The sequence below is a fragment of the Phalangium opilio genome, unplaced genomic scaffold (genome assembly GCF_054372755.1).
Source record: "Phalangium opilio isolate 3A_F unplaced genomic scaffold, DU_Popi_V2 ptg000045l_1, whole genome shotgun sequence".
NCBI lineage: Eukaryota > Metazoa > Arthropoda > Arachnida > Opiliones > Phalangiidae > Phalangium > Phalangium opilio.
In genome coordinates, this window is record NW_028324168.1 from 6,063,201 (window position 1) to 6,084,139 (window position 20,939).

The 20,939-nt window shown below is 34.9% G+C and overlaps 1 protein-coding gene across 3 annotated transcripts in view; it reads right to left on the reverse strand.

Annotated features, from left to right (window-relative positions):
* The window catches only part of RhoGEF3 (Rho guanine nucleotide exchange factor 3), a 111,061-nt gene that overhangs the window by 78,593 nt on the left and 11,529 nt on the right, over positions 1 to 20,939 (reverse strand). For 2 of the 3 annotated variants that reach the window (XM_089838067.1, XM_089838065.1), the window contains exon 2: positions 8,793 to 8,861. The gene's annotated coding sequence lies outside the window, so the exon portion shown is untranslated. Of the gene's footprint in view, positions 1 to 4,477; positions 4,789 to 8,792; positions 8,862 to 20,939 lie in introns of those variants that run through there. The other variant, XM_089838066.1, reaches the window with a different exon arrangement.

A 20,939-nucleotide genomic window follows, 5' to 3' on the forward strand; every position in this document is an offset into this window, starting at 1 on the left:
CCCGTGAAAGAACTCCAAGGCAAGAAAAGTAAGTTTATGTCTGTCTACATTCAAGAAAGCCGAATGGACAAATACTGGAAGAAAATTTTTTCGACACTATCTCTTTTTACATCCTTCCCGAAGGCACTCTCTATCATTTCAATGAAGCTATATATATACGTAACAGCGATTTGCAGCAAAAGTTAGGGTTACTTAGGCCTATACAGGGTGTTTCTGATAAGTCTGTATTCCATAAATTGGGAAATCGATTTTGAGTCGAAAATGTAACTTCTATCTCACTTTTGTTTGCTAAGGGACACGGTTTTCGAGTTAAGATTGCATCCAGAGTATTTTAAGAATGACCCCTTAAATTTAATTAATTAAGAACTGATTAAGACAATGATTAATTAATAATTTAATTAAGGGGTCATCCCTAAAACACTCTTGAAAACAGTGTCCCTTAGGGCAAACAAAATTGAGATAGAAGTACAGAATATTTTCGACTCAAAATCGATTTCCCAAAGAACATCCCCCTTAATTTATGGAATGCAGACTTATCAGAAATTAACACCCTGTATTAAAGGCTCTCGCATTATATGCTCATTCTTTAGTCAGTGGTATGCGGAGAATTTCTTAGCAGGGCTCGAACGCGATTGGAAGAGCATAGAGATGAGAGTAAAAATCGTTTTACCTTCTATACACCGATGCGTAGGAGGATTTTCCATGGATTTTCTGCCTCTGAAGATGTCTCGATTACCGGTAACCGAAACGGAGGTAATTATAGCGAGGGTATTTTTAAAGGGAAGATGAAGTGCTCACAATAGGTAGATAGAGAATTTAACCGCGTTTAATGGGAGATTCTATGATGATATTCATAAAACAAGAAAGCCTAAGAAATAACTCAAAAATATTCCATAGGAGATTGAGAAATATTTAAATAACTATATAGAGTTCAAAGCACATCCTTCCTTTATCTCAAAATATGCGCTATTTTTAAGAGTTTTATCTTAAAAACACAAAAGAAAACCAAACCGCAGTCTCCCTTGGGAATAAACGTGAAAGTTATATACTATATAGCCCTGTTTTGAATAAAGAGGAACTTATATTCTAACCCATACGCTTCTAATACACTTCCGTATCTTAAGTTTTGGTTCTGTTATCCAGTGTAGTATGTATAGTAAACAGATTCGAATATTATACAGTATGGAGAAGATCAACTTTAACATTCTAAAATCGCAATAAAGTCGACAAAAAAAATGAATACTAAACTGCGAAAGTATGAAAAAATGTGTGTAATATTAGAAATAAGCGAGACTTATATAATTTCATCGTAAATTTCAGGCCACAATATTGCGATCTTTCAACTAAAACAAGAGTTACCTTCATTATTGCAAACTATCAACTATAAAACAAGAGCTAACTTTGATCCCTTCCACATTCTTCACTTAACTTTCTTATGCAAGAGAATTCAAAGGAGAAATATCTCTTCATGCCCGATTCTTGGGTGCTGTGTGAGAGTGAACAGTAATATATACGGTGTGTGTATGTAGCAAGCATTGTATTTGCTATGACCCAAGGGATAGAGAAAAGATTAATTGGTTCCGCTATCCCATTTAGATTGAGTTAGGAGAACTTAACAAGATTAAAAGCTAGAAAAAGCACGAGCCATGGACCCATGGCATCCAGCGCGAGCTGTTGGAAGAGCACCACTGGCGCGTGCGTGGATGTCGTCCCCTATATAGTTTCCCGCCTTTTTAAAAAAGATAGAGTGACTCTGGGATGCAAATTAAGGTTGCAGAGCGATAAATAATGAGGGGGTGGTAGTGGTTTACCATGCAAGCCGCTTCTTCTCTTTTTCTAAATATTCCCTTGTTACAATTTGATTTGTGTGACTAGAGGACTCGGATGCCCGCGCCGATAATTTGTAATTTACAATGCGCTCTAATTAATCATGAAATGTTACAGCAACAAAAACGTTTTTAAGGTAAATTAGAAATTATTTTACAATTTCCCAGTTTTCAAGAGGGGATCCAGGATGGGAAGAATTAAAATTAACTCTAATTGCGTTTAAGTTAAATATTTCTAAGCTATGCACTGCGGGAAGTATTCAAAAGCGAAGCTCAAATGTATACAGAACGAGATTAAAGAATATATCTACGCATAGACTTCAGTTCAATTCAATTCAATTTTATTAAACATACTCATGTATGTGAACCAACCAACTCTCAATGAAGAAACCTCAATCCACATCCTTCAGTTCAATTCAGTTTTATTAAACATACACATGTATGTGAACCCTCATTGATGAAACCTCAATCCATTTCAACTCATAATCACTGGGGCTATAAATAAAATTAATGTTTAGGTGGCCAAAAATAAATAAATAAACCGAGCATGCTGCATGGAGAGACGAAAAACTAAACTTTTAAAAAGACGAATTGACTTTTGTTGCGCGAGAAAAAAAGATTACCATTATAAATACGAATGAGAATTGGGCGTATATACGTCTTACGAAACGAAATAGGCCTAGTAAGAAAGGCGAAGAAAATAGGTAACTTTATCCTTTCAGTTCCCACCTAGCTTTTTTGTTTGAGAAGTAATCGAGTTTGTCTGAGAATAGCTATAGGCTAGAAACTTATAAAAGAAGAGATAGCGGAAGAAAAGGACCCGTGATCTTCTTGAAAAGCGTATAACAGAAAGAAGAAGAAAAAATAAGTTTCCTATGCTGGCATTATGCGTGCGAGAGAATGGCTTCGCCTATCTTCATAGTAGAAGATATTCGATCCGTTATATCGAGGGAGGTTTCTCTCTTAGCTAGCGCCGAGAAAAAAATAACAGCAAGCAGCACCGGTTAAAGGACTTCCTTAAGAAGATCGCTTTTCTTAGACCCTTCCCCCCCCCGTTATACACTTCAGATGCTAAGGAATTGACGCGACCCAAATGGTCACTGATCAAAATGACCCTTACCGGTTCCTAACCCTCTCCCCTTCCTCAGGGTTCATACAACTTTTGGAAAACAAATTTCCCTGAGATTTCCAGGTTTTTCCCCATATACTTCCCTGAATTTTCCAGATTTTTCCCCATATACTTCCCTGAATTTTCCAGCTTTTTCCCCATATACTTCCCTGAATTTTCCAGCTTTTTCCCCATATACTTCCCTGAATTTTCCAGCTTTTTCCCCATATACTTCCCTGAATTTTCCAGCTTTTTCCCCATATACTTCCCTGAATTTTCCAGCTTTTTCCCCATATACTTCCCTGAATTTTCCAGCTTTTTCCCCCTATATGGAGTATCGTATGGAGCAAATGTTAACGAAGGAAGAGGGGGCAAATATGACTATAACATACTCAAAGGACATCCCCGTATCTCTAATATAACCAGAGTTATGAGCCCCCAAAGTTTAGTGTAATGTTAATCCTACGGAGGGGCTGTTCATACGAACATTTTGCTTAATTACTCGGCCCCTGTTTGACGCAAAGTTCCCTGATTTCCCTCAATTTTACTTAAAATTATAAATTTCCCTGAGGTTTTTGTCAACTATTTATTTCCCTGATTTTTCCAGGTTTTCTCTGTTTTCCAGGTTTGTATGAACCCTGGGTACCTAACCCTCTCCCCTTCCCCCTAGCTTCCTGGTACAGCAAGATTGTATATTGTATAAGTTATAGGTTAAGGATAATGGGCCTTGTTGGAATAAGTTTTGGCACTTTAGGGTCCCCAAGAATGATCTAAATGGAATGGAATGGAAGTATAACCATTATACTAATGGACTTTAGATAGTTAAGTATGTACTTGTAGTATTAGCACAATTTTCTTTAATGATACTGGAAATTTCTCGCGCCTTAATACCAGGCGCCCAGGGGGATTATGCTTAAGTAAAGTCACGTGGTTCGGTGCTTCGCGAGTAGATTAATTAATAACAATTAGGCCTTGGTTTTAATTAAACACTGTGTCAAAATGTGGCAACTGGGGGACACATTAGCTCCCTTTAGTGATAGTAACAAATTTCACAACATTGTGTAAATATTGAATCTTCCAAAAAAAAAAAAAAAATATTACAGTTTCAGCAAAATTTCCGACCCAGTAAACTTGGCAACACTTCAAATGTTAAAGTCTGCCAATGGCCTTAGTAACACTGACACCCAAATTACGTCACTTGTAACGATTATTTCAATACCACCAAAACCTTGGTGAAGATATAGAGAACCCTGAAGCTATCCATTAAGTTTTTTTATAATCGCATCTTTTTCAAACGACACAAATAACAACCTACTAATTTGATACAAAATAAACACCATAAAAAAATAAATGGGAGGAGAGTTGAAGTAAAACGCTATAAAACAATCAACCTAAATAATAGATCCCTTATTATACTGTTAAAAGAAAGAAAAATATATATAACAAGAAGAATCAACGACCTCCTGTAGGGGTTTAGATTTCAATTTGTTTCTGGGGAGTTTTAACCATCTTACAAAAAAAAACGTTATCTAAAGACACATACCTTTGAAATAATCGCTCAAAATAAAACATCTTTTCCTCCTTTCTACACTATTCCGTCTTTACCCCACGGGGTTGAAACAAAAATAAAATATTACTCCTCCTGGATCAAGATTTTACACAATTTTTTCCTAAGCCTTGGCTATCACAAACTGTCTGCAGATTAAAACCGGTTGATCGTTAATTTTAACGCGAACTTTAGCTAAGAAATCGTTTGAATATCAAGGATTAATCACGTTCGCGACTATTCTTCACGTTTTTAATCACTGCAACCCGAAATAATTAGTTAAATTAACGTAAAACAACTGGCGCACTGGCTTCTTCAAACTTTCCAAACGAACGCCTAAAATTTTGGAGCCGTGCGAAATGATCTCGCGCCGTCTGCTACTATAGCGCGCCTAGCGGGATGCGGCCTGGAAATAAGGATATTTTCCATCCAGAGAGATAGGAGTTTTTTGCGTGTATACATAAAAATATAAAAAAATCATCCAAAATTTACGGTCTAAACAGAAAGCCGGTGTATAGGCCTAGTAGTTCCAATGACAATTTTGTCTAGTATATTATTCCACGGAACGTTAAGCCTAATTTACAGTTTCTCTATAAATCTTCCCCCTTAGCTAGAGCAGAAGAGCTGCGCAGCAAAGTAGCATACCCTGGAACATATTGTACTATAAATTATGGAAGAGCAAATATTTCATTAAAGGCACGGTGACACGTCAACACACAATTTTTCAACTTCAACTCCATTTACACGAGTTTCCTATATATTTACATCTTATTTAATCAAAGGAGTACTGAGCAAACAGTCTCTTGGAGAGATTGTAATGAGAATTCACAGAAAGCGTAATATACTTTCTAATCTCGTAACATTTCCAAATACTATTTTGAATAAATTATTTATTCGAGTGAACTAAACAAACGTTACAGATGGGAGAATTGGGTCGCGTAATTCTGGAATGGTTTTATTTACACAAAAATATCCCGAGTAAAACACAATAAAAATAGTTATCAATCAAAGGTACTTCTCACCAGCTAAGAACCAAGCAGAGGTCAGAGGTCACCCAAACCCATTGAAAACGCAAGATTTAAAGGCAAGAAACTCCTTTATCCGTACACAAATTTGTATAAAGCACAACACAAATATCAGTTTAAGTTATCAGAGGTACTCTAGACCAGCTTATAAAAGAACCAGAGGTCAGAGGTCACCCAAACGCATTAAATACGCAACATTTAAACGTAACAACACTCTTTAAAACCGTACGTACAACTAAACAACCCCCAGAGATCAGAAGAAAATATCAAATTCCTTTTCCCAATTTTTGAAAACAAATAGGATGGTCCCAAAAAGAAACCTTTTAGATTATCTCTTAGAAGAACAAAGCCCCGTTACGGGGTAAATAATACAGAAAAAAAATATCCTTTTCTCTTTTAAGAATCAAATTAGATCAAGTTCTTAGCCCCCCCCCCCCTCCCTCATATCTCCTCTAGCGCACTCTCATCATCTCGTAATAAAAAAAAGAACAAGAAATTTTTATGAATAATTTAAAACTAGGTGAAAGCGGATATTCAAGATTCAGAACTTCTCTCGTGTTGAGCTAAGGAGTAAACTTAGCGAGATTACATTAAAGTGAGGGTGAAATTGCATGTTATTAGCGTAGCAGAAAATCGGCAGAGAACTTATTGTCGTGCATTCAACATCCCTTTAAATTCGTCCGAATTTAATATCTTATTCTTCGAGCTTTCTAAACTAAAATTAAAAATTTAGGAGTGCCTGTATTTTCGAAATATTTCAACGTTTGCTACTTCCTTTAAATTAATTTTTGAACTCAGATAAGAGTTTAATAATTCCGTAACCTTTGCCCTTTCGAAAATTCGCAGTACATGTTGACATATGTATCGACCCTTAACCCTAGAAAATCTCCTCAACCTACACGAATATTTCTAAATAAAATATTACGACAATTCTTTCACCTTTTCCAATGTTTTTCCAAATAAACCGTGAACTTATGTACAAGAGTGTAAAAACGAGAAAAACAAAAACCATTTCAAATTAACAGTTGTTAAAATTTTCCTACATAACATTATTTAGTAACGGTTCGAATTCATTTCAAAAGAAATACAAAAATTCCGATTAAAATTTAAAACTAAGTAACTTGTGGTTGGTTTGCACGCGTCACTGCACACTACTAAGATAATTTAATTGTCATTAACTCTTTTTATCTCTGGAATCAATATCATAAGGTTAGCAGTTTATTTCATTTCCCCTTGGGTGATTTAAATAAATTTAAATATCTGTTGCGGTTAATTATGAAAAATAAAAAATATCACCGTACCGTTATACCCCAAGAACCACGTTAAATGTCAAGATTTTAAAATTTAAAAGGTGATATTTATCAAGTAAATTACTAAAAGGAAAAATTCGAATAATTTTCTTAAAATAATTTCAGTACGGGAAAAAACACTTAAAACCAATTTGAATCTAATTTAGTAGAAATTTTGGGACGGTTTTCGTCTGTTTAGATAAATTGGACAATCAATTTTCGAATCTACCATCCATAATTTAGAAGAAATAAACTTTAAAACGTTGCTAATTTAAAATACAGATAATTAAAGGGAGTATAAAATAAATACTCTTATTTTTTTTAATATCACCTAATGACCCTTGCCCATCATCGTAACACCCTTACACGCACTAAACTTGGCGCTACAAACAATTCTATCTGTAGCAGACAATTCTTTCAATATAATCACTTCATACTCCCTTTAAGTCTGGCCTAACGAATCTTTATAACAAAACTACCCTTAAACAAATTACGTATTTACTTTCTAAACTAATCTAACAAAGCTTCTAAACAAACATATTTAAATGAATCAACCTTAAGCCTAAATTAGCCCTCATCTCATTAATTAATAAGCAGACGAATTTAATACATTTATACTCTCTTTAAACCTAACAAAACTACCCTTACTAAATAACATATTTACTTCCTAAACCCAACAAGGAAACCGTCTAAACAAACTTTAATCTTACTATATTTAAACGAATCATCCTTAAGCCTAAATTAGCCCTAATTTCGTCAATTAGTAACGCCAAGCCAACGTTAGCTAACCAAAGTATAAAAAAACACGGTATTTACCACTTAATTCTGGAAATTTATAACTGCCTTCTGTTCCTAGATAATAACCCATCATGATGGACACACAAAAACAGTTTTTTCTCAACACCCACGATTCGAGCAAACGCGTCAAAACGTCCAATTAAAAACGGGACTCAAATTAACTCATTAACTTAAGCATAACAGTCATCAACACGTTTCAGACAAACTCGAAGCGAGAAGTGTCTTACGTCTGGGTCTTTAACAAAATTATAATTTGGTCTGTCTCAAGTTCACGGTACCATAACTCCAACCACCAAGTTCAAGATTTTCAAGATAAATTTCCCATTCATTTAGGGGTTTATCTACTAAAATAATACCCCTACAAGGATAACCTAAACCTAAATAAAGAGCTCTGAATAGTATTTTTAATTCTATAACACCAACCATACTATCTAATTTTCGCTTTTCATGAAACGAAATATAAAAAAAACTTTCCTGGTTTTGAAAAGAAAAAAAAAATTTAAACCGTAAGAAAATGCGCGAAAAAAAGGCGCCAAAAGGCACGTGGTTTTTTTTGGTTAAAAGGAAAGTTTTGAATGTAGCTTAGTAGCATTTAATATAATTTTCCCATAGGGTTTTATACTTAAAAACGTACCTATCTGCTGTATCTTATACTTGTTGAAAACGTATAAGGTTTGGTGGTATTTCGCATACCATAAAACAGCCCATAGCTATGGGTTTGTGTGTCTCTCCACGTCGTCGTTGTAAGATAATTGTTAAATTATGGTATCAGCCCGAAGGGGTTAGAAACTGAAAACTCCCACAATATTTTAAACTATGAAATAATAACTTTTACAGACTTTTTTGATCCAAATCCCACATGTACCTTTAACAGAGCTTATAAGGACAACTAAGATAGTGTTAAAGCAAAGACGGAGAACCAAACATGCCCTGTTTTCAATCAAAACAGTCTAAAATTACGATATCATTATTTATAATAATTTATTCCTTAGGGTAATAATTGAGATAATAAATTAATTTAAAAAAAAAGTTAAATAAAAGGTTTATAATAATTGCCCCCTTCATATAATGTAACATTATCGAGGGTCAATAATTTTTATAAGGAAACAAATTCCATGCATAAATTAACGATAATTCTTTCTTAAAAACCCCCCTTAGGAGATATATATTACAATTAAACATGTAAATTTAAAAACTTACATTAATTAAAACGTTAGCTGATTAAATCCAAAACATAACAAACTTCCAATATGTTCGAATTTTAAAAATCTGAAAAAGAAAACAACAAAAAAATAAGTAAAACAATGATTAAAATAATTTAAATTCAATCAGGTGTGAAATTCAATACTAATAAACTTCCTAATGCCATTGACACTGATTGTAATTATGTTAATATTAAAATTCTATTTACGTAATTTAAATTACCTAATTTGCATACAGGGGGGGGGATAAACATTATGGCGGTTCCACTTAAGTAAATATCAATTAAGCTTGACTTTGAAGTAAATTTAATACTAAACCACAGATATTTAAGTGCGCAATTAATAAATCAAGTTCTTAAACTTGTAATTCTCAGACACAAAAAAATTAAAAAATAATTATCAAAATAATTTCCTAGTACGCGATAAATTTACTGAACATAAAAATAAATAAAATTCAATTTTATTAAAATTAAAATTTATATTTAAAAATACTTAATTAATTGTAACTTTTACCGGGACAAAAATAACTTCTGTAGCGGGATGTTAATCAAGCGATAAATCTTTCAAAATTAAAGATCATTAATTAAAACTAATTAATCGCGATTTATGACGGGACTAAAAATAACGAAAAAAAAAATAAAATAAAAGTTTTGAGCGCCATTAGGCTTAAATCTATTGTGTACATTCAGGTCAAAGGTCACTGAAATAATGACGAAACAAAGACGAAATGATCTTAGGAGAATTTTAGACGTAATTAAGATGGAAAATTGGCTACCGTCCAAAAATGGTCCACGACTCTAAAGGGGAATCCTCCTAATGAAAAATGGTCTAAGAAAATCGATGTTAATTTAAGATTTTACGCCTTTTGCAGCATCAAACGTGTCTCTTCATATATCTTTAGTTGATTGAATTTATAACGGCCAAGAAAGACACAAAAAAATGGAGTGCTCGTTAGGCTTAGGTAATACGATATTGATTGGGGGGAATGAAAAAAATCTTACCCCGGTTATGAAATTCCTTCACATATATTTTGATAAACTAAAATTTATCTTATGTAAATATTACGTCAATGGTTATAAGGTTTTAATTGAAATTATAAATAAGCCGTAAGATGGTTCGTTCCGACCTATCAATCACAAACGCAGCGAGAAAATGATTGAGAATTTACTTTAACACGTGACCATATCGTTTTAAAAAAGTATACTTCATTTTATCATCGATTTTTCTATTTATTTTTTAAATTTCTGGAAAATTTACTTTATTTTCTAAAACAAATATCGAGAATTTAAGGAGACAATTAAGTCTAAAATTAAGTATTTAACGTAACACAAAATATTTTTAAAGAATACAAAAAATTATCCATCTTTCTCTCAAAATGGGGATTTTATACTTAACTAAACATTTCGAAATAATAAATAACGCTTTAACTATTAAAAATAACTGGTATTAATTGTCAGAAAAAAATAAGTATGGGGGAATTATATACATCTTTAACTAAGTATTTACAAATAACAAATATATTCAGTACTTAACGAGTACTGGTGACTCCCATTCCTTTACAATGACATTCTCGCGATGTCCTCGACTTTTACGATGACGCGTAACTTTACATTCTGACAATTGCAAAACTTCCCGAGCCAAATTATCAGCCCTATCACTTGCCTTAATTAAAAGTGGTCGATCCGGGTGTAACAGAGGCGTGGATTCAAGCAAACGCCGGATATACTTGGCCGAATGTAACAGACACTTGACGGGGTACTTGTGAATGTTCAGGAGATCTTGGGCAGTCATTTTCTTCAGGGTTTGTTTACGAAGATTGTCGTTTCTAGGTACGCCATCTTTACCGTAGATGGCTTCGAAGATAACGGACTTAATACCCTTCTTGACCGACTGGACATTCTTGGCGTAAGAGATAAAGGCCCGATCCACGTCAACGTCCATCAAAAAAGCCAGGAGGGAGTCTCCCACCTTAGCTTCGTTTTCAAAATAGTCAACTTCATGAGATATGTCGTTGCAGAGTTGGTTGATCTTGGTACCAATTTCCGGGAAGTTTCCAAATACCTTACGAATTAAATTGAGTGGAATTGGATAACAATCGTTGCTAGAAAGTTCTTGCAAAGGCGCGAAGTAGTTGTCCAACGCGATGTTCATAATGTTATTGGCCTGTTTCGTGGCTTCGACTAAAGCCTTTAGAGCATTGTGACGTTGAACTTCTCTGTTTGTTTTTGAATAATAAGGGACTAAACGAATGATCCTCTTACGTCTTTCGGGTACCGGCATGATTTTCTATCTTTAATTAATTAAGATAAATTAGGGTTAGCTAACTTTTCAAATTCCTCGCGAAAAAAAATGCGAGGTCTACATGGATGCACGTGTTTATTGAGTTGTTGAAAAAATTTGAAAAATGAATGGGGCAATGGACCCTAACTTGAAAACAAATAAAAAACACGGAATTTCACGTGGGCTAAAATAAACAGTAGTACGTCACGAGCGATAAGGGTTATCACTGATTATTTGATTAAATAAGAAAAAAATAAACCAATAGAGAAAAAGTAAATACAGGGTGATAAAATGGAACCAATGATGTCACTACCACTTATATTTACTTCGCTGTATTGGTTTATGTATGCCTAGAGTGGAATTATCCCTTTACAACCTTGAAATGAATAATGTTTTAAAAATGATTGAGACACTTTTAAGAACAGAAACTTCGCATGTTTTATTGGTATATTTTTGAAAATAGGAATATTTTTACACAATCATATTGAAATGAAGTTTAATTGCATTTTTTAAAAAAAACCGGGTATGATCACAAAAATAATGAGATAGATATGCGTTGCGTACTTAATTAAATAAATAAATTAGTTAAAAGTACTTATGGTTGGTTGACTAGTGATCATAAAGTAATCAATGTACTCGGTTTTAATTAACGGCGCCCGTGATGAACATAATTACACTCGCACAGATCCATAATTTCTTGAGCAAAACAATCAGCCCTTTCAACAGCTTTGACTAAACCGTAACGATCCGGGTGGGTACTGGGAGTACTTTTAAGTAGCTGACGGATATACCTGGCCGAATGAAAGAGGCACTTAACCGGGTACTTGTAAACCTTGAGGACGTCGCGACGGGCCATTTTCTTTAGAGTAAATACGCGAAGATCCTCTGGCACTTTCGTCAATTGCGTGGAGTAGCCTTTTAAATCCTTGCTGACCGAATGATAGTTCTTGCCGTAGGAAGTGAAGGACCGTTCCACGTCTATGTCCATCAAGAACGCGGTGATGAGATGACCAACCTTAGCGTCGCTATCAGATTCCTTAAGTTTTTGACGCAAACCACGACGGAGATTATCGAGTTTGCTAGCGATCCCAGGGAAGGTTCCAAATATCTTTCGAGTTAACTTGGCAGAAATTGGGCGGCAATCGTCGTTGGTAAATTTACGCAAAGGCTTGGAGTAGTGGCTCAAGGCGTGGTTCATCATGACGCCTTCGTGTTTGAAGCAGTTGATTAAGTTTTTTAAGGCGTTGTAACGTAGCACATTTCGCTTGCGTTTTAGAATTCGCGGCAAGGAACTATTTCTAGGCTCAGTTTTAGAGGGCACGACTTGATCATCGCTAGAAGAACCTTCAGGCATGACTTGATCTTCGCTAGAAGAATCATCGGGTTTCGTGTTGCACATGACTCAAGAAGATACAAGAAGTAAGACGCCAATTACTAGTTACTGAATAACTTAAGTGTCGACCTATTACTACTGCTCTCTCGAATATAATAAATCAAATGACCCCACACTGGACAATCTTTTGGCGAAAAACTATCAGTAAAAACTTGTTTATCTGTCTATACTGATAAGGGGAGAACACATTTTTATCCCAACAAATAAAAGAACCTTTATCAGCTATACATGGTGGCCATAGAACTATCTACTTAATAAACAAACTTTGGACTTAACCCCTTGCCCTAGCCTAGAAAGAAAATACTCGAAAAGTGCCGAGTTTAAAGGCCGAATTCTAGAGAAAAAGGGATAGAGCTAACGCGAAAACCCAGCATCGAGACTAACAATGGATCATGCGACCGTACCGATTTTCGAACACCTGCTGGGACAAAAGTTGGAAAGGTTATATTCTAGCTAACTTAAAGCCGCGCAATGTGGTTCTTGCAAACTGAAGATGAACAATAGAAATCCTTCTAAATTGTTTTCCTCCAGAATCTTTGCTTTCGTTTGAAGAAAATTCTCTATTGCTAGAACTACGTTGCAATAGCGGGGATTCGAAAATCGGCACGGTCACATGATCCATTGTTAGTCTCGATGAAGGTTTCAACTCCGGTAAAACCCTTATCGCTGGACGTCGACCTTCAAGAACTTCCATCATCGAATCAACCTTTATATCTTCCAGACCCCCCCGGGGGTGGGGGCTTAAAGTATATTCAAAATAAGCCTTGTCAATAAATATTTGATTAATTATATGGAATTTCTTACAAATGACGTCGATATATTAGAATTCAAACTCGCAAAACAAAAACAACATAATTTTTAAAATTTTGCTTTTAATCTACTTTTTATAAAATTTCATTAGTGAGTTACACAAAATTTGCGGTTCTTATTCCTAATTTCCCGAGTGTCAAAATAACTTTGGCGGCCCATAAAATCAAACTCCCTTCTCAAACGTCCGATACGGTGGTACAACTCAACAAGTAGTCTTATTTCGGTATTTTCAACGAGGTAACACTCCGCAAGCTGGGCAATCAATTCTCTAAGAGCATTCAACATAGTGACTGGTTGTTGAAGCACCGATAATACCTCTTTGAAAGTACTATCCTCTAGAATGGATCTTCTATGGTCTAAGCTGTCCACTCGTACCAATTTCGAAACGGATTTGACGCTGTTTGACCTTTTCACAATCTTACGCTTAAAGAATGGTACGTGAGGACCTTGGGTTCCCGAGGCTACCACGACCTTACCACCGAGTCTCCTAGATTGGTGCAACATGATCAAACCACGCTTAAACGTGTAGAATGTCTTGCCCAAATTCTGGTACAACCTCACTAAGTCATCGTCCATCAGGAAGTGACGCAGTACTTCGCTTACTTCCGGATTAGTTTCATCTTCCGCTTCGTAATTTGGACATAAACGTTTCCGGAGAAAATCAATCTTAGCGGACATTTTCGGAAAGGTACTGAAGGCTTCCATTACATCCTTGGGAGATATTATCTTCTTGTTACCATGGTTGCATTCCAGAATTCCAATTAAAGGTTGGACATAGTTGACATGGGCATTACGAATTACACCAGCGTTGCGATTTACAGTGTCCACGACTTCTTTAACAATTTTAACTTTACGATTTTCGGAATTACTATCCATGATTTTAACCCGACTCGAATTAACTCAAAAAATTTTGTTTTAAGACTGCAAAGATTATTTTTAGGGTTAAAAAATAACGCGCGCAATGTCACGTGCAAATTTATGAAAAGGCGCGAAATGAAGAAGTAACATCATTAAATTGGAAGCCATATGGTATCGGATGAAATATTTTAAGAGTCGTTCCGAGTAAAAATGGACGCCTTAAAATCAAATGAATCCACCCGAATGTTGAAGCAATAAAAATTTAATGTAGATCTTATGAATTTTTCTTATCAAAAAGTCGAAAATCCAAGATAAAACATTAAATACACTTACACTAAACTAAGTAGAAAATAAAAAATAACGACACCGAAGTCGGGGGGAAAAACATTAGATTGGAAAACAATGAATTAAACAATAACTCAGCCCTATTATTTTATTGGTAGATTCAAAAGTTATTCCTGGTAACAGATAATTGAACACGTTTAGAATAATTAAACGAAAGCACAAATTGAATTAATACATAATCTTATTCGTCATCGTAATGGTCACACTTCTTATGAACATTTCTGAACAGTCTCCTTGACAATTTGACAGCGTGACAGATAACTTGGTAATCTTGATGGTCGTGAGGTGTGAAGCGATGAATTCGTTTCATACTACTGAAAAGGGCATCCAGAAAGGTCAAAGGGTAAAGAAAGGTCTCTATCATTTTTTGTACCGTGACCTTTTGCAAGGCCCGGCGACGTAAATCCAAACTTCTCTTATAGCTAGACTTGACTTGAAAGAAATGGTCGTCAAAGTACAAATTATCCATGTTGTGACGCGATTGGACAAAATTCTCAGAGTAATTCTGGTAACATTCGAAGAGATCCTCGTTCAGGAAGTTGATAATAGCCAAGGATGCGAAGCTACAGTCGCGGTCCTTACCTAACACCAGAAGGGGATAATAGAAGAAGGATGACACTCTGTATCATCTTAATACTCCAGTTATGTAACATGATTCTTCCCCCTTTTTGTTTGCTCTTCCGCTCATAAAACTTCAGATGGGCATATCACCGTGCTAGGGTGAATTCTATAACTGTTTGGTATTTACTAAATCCCAGGCAGCAATCAAGCCACAATACTTGTCACGACCTTGCTCCAAATGTTAATCGGATGTTGGGGGGGGGGGAAGAATCGTGTTACAATTACCCCGCTTTTGTGGTGGTGGTTCACTTCTCTCGAAGAGAAGTATTATATACCTGATGCCAACCTGTTTTTCGAATCTCGATGAATTCTTGCGAAAACGCTTGAATCCTGCAAACCAATTCGGGAAATGCTTCGAAAGTATCGTCTGCAAACTTGAGACTGACGAAACGCGAGAAGGCGCGACTACATTCGATCAATTCCATCATAGGGTTGATGTGATTTTCGACTAAATGGTTCAACGTATCGCAATGTTTGATGACGGAATCCATAAGATGTTTAAATTCCGAAGTAACCGTTTGATTAAGTAAGCCATGAGGAACACCACGGTACAAGTACGGAGTGGTACGCAATCGTGAACGTCTACATAGAACCTTCATGACGCATTGAATCGTTCAAACTGAATGAATGATTTAAAGGCATCAAAATATTTTATTTTAAAAAATTTATTATTTTTTTAAGAAAATTCTTTTTATTGATCTTACGACAAAACATCTATTTTAAATTATTGTTAGGCCTACTAGTAAAAATTAAGTCTAAAAACAGGCAACTGTTTTAAACAAAAATTAAAAATTAATTTTTTTAGGCATATTTTAAAATTATCTTCCTATCCGATTAATACATACAAATGTTAAGCATTTTTAACAACATCAATTACAAAATTAGTAAGAGCCTACTTCAACGATTTACTTAATGAGTTAATTCTAAAATGGCGGCATTACTCTTATCCTCTTTAACACATCTGACATTAGCTAGACTAGTAACCGAACAAAACCTATGCCTTTTAACCAATCCAGTTTGTATTTCGTAAACGGAATGATTCAACTTGCGTTTAGACGATTTTTTGGCTTCCTTGGCCCTACGTTTCAACTGTTCCTTAGTGGGCGGGGCCAGTGTCTCTTGTAATGGCGGATTCGCCGATTTCAAAATAGTTCTAACTTCAACCAAGCACTCGATAAACTTGAACCGATTATTCTGTCCATTGAACAACAAAATGAGATACGACAAATCAATTTCCAACTCTTGCAGACGAACTTTCGGTTGTACCATCAAATACGAGTAACTTTCCCACGACTCGTCTTCATTCCTGGCACGTAGTAGCTTCTCGTAGAGCAAAGGTCGACTTGAAAAGCATCGAATGATTTCCAAGGAGAGGTCAAGTACTAACGTGAAATACCGGACGTACAGTTGACCCAACTTTGATTTTAGGCTTAAAACTTGGTGGAATACGTCCACGGATGGCTTTAGTTCGGTGCGAGTTTCCAACAGTGTCTTGAACCTCCAATGCGCGTCAAGTAAATCGCTAACTAATCCCACAAACTCCTCCACTAACTGACCTCCAACCTCTACAGTCAACAAGTCCCCGTACCTTCTTAGAAATTTCTCCAAATTTGATTGATACATCTCCTCATCTTTACAAATTTTGCGCAAAATGGCATGGTATAATTTGACCCCATCCTTATTTTTCGCCGCTACATTTTTACTTTTGACGTCGTATCGTTTCCAATTGACTTCCGGTTCCGATGGCAACGTTTCAACCATGTCCTTAGCTTCCTGGAGAGTTTCATTCAATACTTTAAGGGCTTCCATCCATACACCTTCTTCATCGGCTCGCGCATGCTCTGTTATACGCCGGACATGATTGGCTACGATGGCCAAACGTTTCTTGGGCTTGGAAAGTACTTGGACATACGTTAGACCTTGACTGGAATCATTTTTGATGCTCATTAAGTGGTTATAGAACTTGTGTCCCAATGGCGTGCAAATAAATTCCGTTATTTCATGGCAGACTCGGGTTACTTTGAAGAAATACTGAGCGTAGACTTTGGATAAGTCCTCGAAGATGGTACGCAATCCTTGGGCGGTTTTAAGAGCGTCACCCAATAAAGGTTTCAAAGACGAATGCAAGTTCTCGTGGGAGGTAAGAAGACATCGCAACAAGTCCAACAAAACCGCACCATCCGTGACAAAGTTTTGCAAAATTGGCATGTACTTTTCGATGGCGAATTTTAAATCCATTTGATAAGTTTTATCCTCCTCGATTATAATTAAAATTAACTCGTAAGTAAAGTCGTAATCCTCGTAATAAAGTCGAAGCATGATGACCCGCTAGTGACCCGTTCGCGACAATGCGCAAAACCAAGACTAGCAAATTTACATTTGGTTAGATTATATTAATTAAAGTAAATATAGGTGAATTCATCACGTGACACTAATCTGAATTGGTCTAAAATTATAATTGCGGATCGAATTAATCCTAATAATAGACACGATACGATTTCAACCTCCCTTCCAAAAAAAAACCCACAAAAATTCCCAAAAAAAAAAGTTTATATGAATATATTTCAAACTTTAAAAAATGATATAAATGTGGTTTAAAATGAAAAATCAATTTTTGGAACTACACAGATTTTCGGTGCCAAAAATATTCCAAGGGACGAAGTATATCTACTCCTATTCAAGAACTACTTCCAGCCCTACCCGCCTTACCCTTAATAATATTAACAAACTTAACTTGAACAGGAGCGTAATAAAAATGAACTGAATTGAAAAATGGAATTTTCAGTGACACTGAAGTTCAAAAGAAATGATATATTAGACTAGTGGGAAACGAGATTTTAAATTTCTAGAACACTATCTCATAAAATATCATTTTTCTCTCAAAAACCGAAAAACTAATGCAGGTAACAGTATAGATATCTTAACCCAAATCGAAAAATGTGTGTTATTTAATATAATTAGTTTCAGATCAGATTAGAGTGGGGGTGGGACACACACACACACATTTCCAATATCGCAAAGGTCGCGAACTTAATTTTTACGTCACTAAATTAACTGGTGCGAAGAAAACTCGTTCACCGCAGACATAAAAGTATCGAGTAATTAAATTTTATAGGGCTTCGGGGATATAAGATACTCTACAAACTATAAAACCAAATTATAATGTAATGTAAGGGAAAGAAAAAAGAACCAAAGAAGCGTATCGGTGACATCGTGTCCTGTTTCTAGAAAGGTCAGTAAGAAATTATGGTGGGGGTTTCTTTGGGTGATTTTGAGTCAAAAATGTTCTATAACATTATGATTTTGCCCTAACCCTAAGGGTCACCGTTTTCAAATTAAGACGAGTGTTTAACGGATGGCCCCTAATTAGCATTGTTTTTTTTCAAATTCTTAATTAAATTTCAGGGATCTTCCATAAAACACTGCAATCAAAACATGAAAAACGTCACAGAATTTACATTTTCAAGTAGAAATAAGCCCCCCCCCCAAACCAATTTGTTAACTATATATCTATTTGGTTCAGTTTTACTTCAACTAATATCATAAATTTTACTCCTTTAAATATACTTTTTTTAAATATACAGTATATAATTTCATTTTAATTCCAATTAAAACCACACGATGTTTAACGACAATTTCTCCCAATAATTAATCGAAGCAGAAGCAATAACATATTTATATACTGGAATCAAATGAACCCTTTAAAATGTATCCCCCCTCCTTTTATAATTGTATACTAAAACAACGGATGCAGCAGAATGCAATCTCATCTCGTCGTCATTAAGTATATGCATTCATTAGGACGAAGCGGTCTATAGAGGAGCTTTTATAATATTTAAAGATTAGAGACGCGGGAATCTTCCATATTCCATAGAGTGAATAAATCTATATTGAACCTTTATTGATTGAGATACGAAATGAAAATTATTTGGTCTTGCCCTTAGGACATATAACGAAGGAGGACTGACTTCTGGAATAATAAATACGGGGTTTGAATGACTAATTTCGAATCGAATTCGGGGTTGAGAGAATTTTAATCTTTAAATCAAAACTAATGATTTGAATATATTAAAACATAAATTTCTAAATTAAGGATATGATTATCAGTTCTATATGATCTTAGTCTTTTTTTCAAGGATATTGGTTGTTAAAGTTTTGGTTATAACGACCCTAAGGTGGTAAGATTGATTATCATGTAGAGAACTAATTAATTAACTAAATATCTATTATTAGGAATGCCTTTAATATAACGGAGGTAAAGTTAATATTGTCAAGAATATTTTACGTATGACCCCTTAAATTTAACGAAGAAATTTAAAGACAATTATTTCTAATTTAATTAAGGGGTCATTACTAAAACACTCTGGAAAAATCATAACTAAAAAACAGTGTCCCTTATGTTATGGCAAACAAAATTGAGATGGAAGTTAGATTTTTGACCCCAAATTGATTTCCCAAAGAACATCCCTTCATAATTTATTTACTTACACTTACAGACTTATCAATCAGAAACACCAGCAATATCTCATTTTAAAAATCATTTATGGGAGGCATATCTCTGAAAGGTTTTCCCATATCATTAAAGATAGTAATCATAATTAATAATAGTTAAAAGAGATTAATTTCGGATCAATTATAATTGGGGTCAACATTTCTAACTCCTAATGAGAAATCAATATTTTGGTTTCAAAGGTTGGAAGTCATCCAAAAACATAAATAAATAAATAAAAAAATAACCGAACTCCCTAAAGGATTAAAATGGTCCAAAAAGCAAGTTTTCCCCCATCTGCCAAGTACTAAAAGCTTTTCCGGTCTATAAATGTTTTCGCTCCACTGTTTTTCGGAGATTTGTCTTTATATATACACTTATTTTCTATCCATCCTCCCCATTGGCTCTCTCTCTCTCTCTCCAAAAGAGCGGGAAAAGTTAAAGAGATTTTTTCCAACCCTTTAGGACTCCCTTGATGCTAGAAAAAAAAAGCCCTTAGTTTCAACGTAGTCGTAAAAGAAGTATAGTACATACCATAAGTCGATCAAAAAAGCTCTTCCCAAGAAATTTTGATAAGGACATTAAACCACTTCCTCCCCAAAAAGAACAAAAACCATGTCCAGATGTTCCAAGTACATTTATGGAAAACATCAGTTATGTATAAGAAAAAGAAGTTAACTAAATGATGTAGATAACAACTTTCTTATGACATTATTTTCGTTTTAAGGTTTCTATACTCGCTGTCACCACAGTTCAGTTCAGTTCAATTCAAATCAATCATTAGGGGGATTTTCTTAATAACAGACGGTATTTGTGTTTAGGTTAGGTTGTGTTGTGTTTAGGAACGGATTAGATACCTTTATTGGCTCGGTGTCACCAGAGTTTAGTTCAATTCAAATCAATCATTCGGCGGTTTTCTTAATAACAGACGTTATTATTTGTGTTTAGATTAGGTTAGGTTGTGTTTAGTAAAGGATTAGATAGGCGAGTAATTAACCTCCTTAAGACCTTTAATTATGCAACATTTGGAGAACCAACCTTCCCTTCAGGATGGACATTAGAAATATAAATTATAGGGGTTTATGATTTAACACAGTAAAATGTAAGTTTACTATTGAATATAACAATTAACCTTAATACACTGTACAGAATAAAAAAAAACCTCCAATTTTTCTATAACCGAAACATGTGTAATAAAATAACTATATTTTATTATAGTAAATAAAAAATTACTTATTATTATTAAATATCCTCAAGGGTTCCAGCCAGGATACCTTGCGAAATTATAAAGTAAACATTGATTGTCGATGCTTTGATAACATGGGACCCAAACAGCAAACACCTTTGAA